Source organism: Rhagoletis zephyria, unplaced genomic scaffold (assembly GCF_001687245.7).
Source record: "Rhagoletis zephyria isolate East Lansing unplaced genomic scaffold, Rhagoletis_zephyria_1.1 Rzeph_scaffold_03335, whole genome shotgun sequence".
Lineage (NCBI taxonomy): Eukaryota > Metazoa > Arthropoda > Insecta > Diptera > Tephritidae > Rhagoletis > Rhagoletis zephyria.
Window position 1 is genome coordinate 2,235 of NW_016160418.1, and position 3,661 is coordinate 5,895.

Genomic DNA, 3,661 nt, shown 5'->3' on the forward strand with positions numbered 1-3,661 from the left:
AGTGCTAACTTGACACCATACACCTAGTCGATAGAATTGAGATATCCAATATGTTACTATGCCATTAATTGTAGCTTTTAACTTTAAAATTTGTTGTGAAAAGAAAAAATTTGTAGCTTTCGTTTTTCTGAAAAAAATTGAGTTGACCCTTTTTCGAAAAAAAAATTTAGTATGTAGTGTTAACTTGACACACGTGCGCATACGTCCTGATGAAAGAAGTTAGTAACGAATATAGCTACTAAATAAACTTTGTACATGTGATCTCAGAATCTATTGAAAAGCCAAATAAATAAACAGAGCGAAATTGAACTAAGGTATTTCCTTTGAGCGAAACTGCGTGTGAGTTTTAAATAAGGTGAGTGCGAACGAAGACCAGCGAAAATATTCGTTTATAATATCTGGACAAACAAACAAGAATCGGAAATGATATAAACGTGGTAAAATAGGTGAATCTCACCGTGCTGAAATGGTAGTTCCGTTGCTGTTGTTTATGCTGCATATGGCGTTGGTGACGGACGTCAACAATGAACGGTATGTTAAATTATCTGTGCTTGATATCGTGGCAGTGTGTGGTGAGGAGATCAGAGAAGGATCGATGAGCGTTGTCCAGTGTCTCTGCGCTTGATAATCCGTAGCCGAAGACGTTCCTCCAATGTATTTCGCAAGCTCGTCTTTGAAGTTTTTGCTAATAATACGTACGCTACACTTACATACGCTGAATGGCTGCTAAGGATATTAATTTCCCTTTTTTGTTTATTGTATTGAAGCATCAACTAATTGTGTGTAGTGTTTCTTCGGTTTTGCTTTTGTTGCTTGTGTTATCGCTTTAGCTGGGAAAAACGTGATACTGAAAGAAAAACAAAAAAATATGTGTTACGATAAGTGAAAATTGTTGAACTGCAAATGATACTAGAGATACCAATCAAAGAGCATAAATTAAAAATACAATACATGAGCCGTTTATTTTAAAAACGGCATAAGGCGATCTATGCCGTTTGACTTCAGTTAGCAGTTACCAACCATTAAAGCCAAAAGGTGGAAATGACGCATGCCTCTCTCAACATAAACGGCTCACATAATGGTACAAACAGGTTTTATTTTAATTATATTTTTGTATATATGCAAATTAAGAATTAATAGTTTTTCCCAGTGGTTATTGAAAACATTTAAAATACTTATTTGATACTGCGCTGTAATAATCCAAACATGTTCTAAAGAAAATATAGGTTTATTCAATATGTTTTGTACTTTTCCCAAATCCAATCTCCAACGCTGTTTTATTTTACCTGTAGTTCGAAGACTTCATAAATAGCATTTCACCCACCATACAGATTCTAACCAATTCTGAGTTATGCTTTCTTTGTTTAAAAATGCGCAAAGTTTACAGAGACAAAAAACACCTATTTTATTCAACCAATATTTACTTCAGAAACACACGAATGTTCTCAACCACATATGTATGTTTGTATGTATGTACATATGTATAACGAAAAAATGCATCAAAGTGCATCCATACATACATTAACTATACACGCTCTCAGAATCGATTGACTAAACACAGTCACGATAAACAGCTGACGAAAGTGGCTGGAAAGGCAAATGCTGACAAACGAAAATAAAAAAGACAAAACATATAATACAGTCAGCCAACAATAATAAACACCACATAACAGACAGTAAAGGTAAATTGCAAAGCGGATGAAGAAAATTTTATTAACAATTTTTGAGAATCAGTCAAACAGTTATTAAAACAAGTAATTTTTAAGCAAAAAACAAAACCGACTTCAAATATTTAAGGTTATCGTTAATTTCTGCATGATCCAATCCTCCTCCTTTCTTAAAAAAAGAAGAATTATAGAAATCGGTTAACGTGGTCCAAAGTTATGCGGTAACATACATAAAAAAAAAGAAAAAAAATATTCCGACGAACTAATACCCTTCTCCATTTTGTGAAATCGGTTAAATATTAAAAACTATTTTTACAAGCTTTTATTTAACTTGCTCTGTATGTACATACATATGTATGTATATGCTTGTTTGGGACAAATTTTGCAATCAATTTTTGACCAACTTCCCGACGACCTAGGGGTTTGAAACTTCACAGTTGGCTCAAAACCCGATGGCAATGCAATACAATGTTTGTAACATTACCATTTGCAGGCTTGGGCCAAAAATACATACAAAAATAAACTTTTTTGCTACCACCCCCCAGAACTGAAGAATATCAAAAATAAGGAGACACCATGTATTTTACATGGAGAAAAATTTTTTTTTTTTTTGTAGCATTGCCATAAAATCGTTAAAAATACATATTTTTTATCGAATATTATTATTTAACTTAAAAATGTTACTAACTGTGCTTTAAAAACCGATAAACCTATCTGTTATTTTATGTTTTCATATCCACATTATTTCTGTACGTATGTGGTAAAAAAAATTTTGGAAAATAGTGTTGCCAGATATTTCAAAATTAAAAATTATTTCAAGGCTCAATAAAAAAAATAAGTTTCTTCATCAAAACTAGAGATTTAAAAATATTTTCGTACGGATTATAGGCACTACACTCAGAAAAAGTCGGCTAAAAATATTTCCTCAACACATGATTTGGTGATTAATAGAACCAAATAAAGCAACTATAACCAAATCATGTGCTGAGAGAAATATATTTAGCTGAATTTTTTCTGGGTGTATTTCGAAGATAACCACCATCTTCCTATCAGATATCTTTCTCGATTTCAGCGGGAATCGAACCGTATCACTCGATGTGCAAAGTCACAGTCAGTATTGTGGGGAGCAGTTTGGGACCAGTTGGGGCTTGGGTTGAGACCCATTCGGGACTATATACAATTTTTGTTTCGCACTAATAATTATTATCAAAAAGTCTTTGAAGACTTAAAAATGTTTGTCTCAATGATAATTATTATAATAAGATTATTATGATAAGACTGTTATAATATAAGTGCCAACATAAAAGTCTTTGAAGACTTAAAAAAAATTTTCTCGCTGATATTTATTATGAAAAAGACTTCTATTATATAAGTCTTAAAATAATAGTTATCGATGACTTAAAAAAATTTCTCACACATAATTATTAACATAAGACTTTTATAATTCTTACGAAAATTTTGATGACTTTTTTTAAAACTCCACCATTAAATAATTGATATTCTGGGTCTCTGGTATTTATACTTAATTTTAAATGTCATTATTATTATTATTTTTTGTGGTTTTTTGCATTTTCCTGTTTTTTTTTTGTTTTATAAAACGTGACAAGCCCAACGTCATCGCCGTGCTTGCGTTTTGTGTTATGCTGAGGATGGCATAAGAGTTGTATATGATTGGCAGGCACAGATAGAAGCTACGTAAAAATAGATAGCATAAGTAAACGCGTAATTGTGTAAAGTATCGGAAGAGTCAAACATTGAAAAGAAGCAATACTTTAGGCATAAGGCCATAGCAAGGTACATTGAACAGGTAGTATCAGTAGAGCAGCTGATTTGATTTATTTTCAAATTATTTGGTCTCGAAAATGTCAAATATTTTTAATTTTTTCTCACAAAAATTCTGAATTGTTAAAATCCATTTGCATGTGAAACCTTTTTCCATACAAAACAAGCGATTGAATAGCAGCTTTTGGAACGTTCGCCCAACTCAGCAGCAC

General features: G+C 32.1%; 1 protein-coding gene across 2 annotated transcripts in view; it reads right to left on the reverse strand.

The window, feature by feature from the left end:
- Positions 1-3,661, reverse strand: part of LOC108368808 (discs overgrown casein kinase 1) — a 21,309-nt gene that overhangs the window by 2,228 nt on the left and 15,420 nt on the right. For both annotated transcript variants that reach the window (XM_017623724.1, XM_017623726.1), the window contains exon 3: positions 458-847. The gene's annotated coding sequence lies outside the window, so the exon portion shown is untranslated. The remainder of the gene's footprint in view (positions 1-457; positions 848-3,661) is intronic.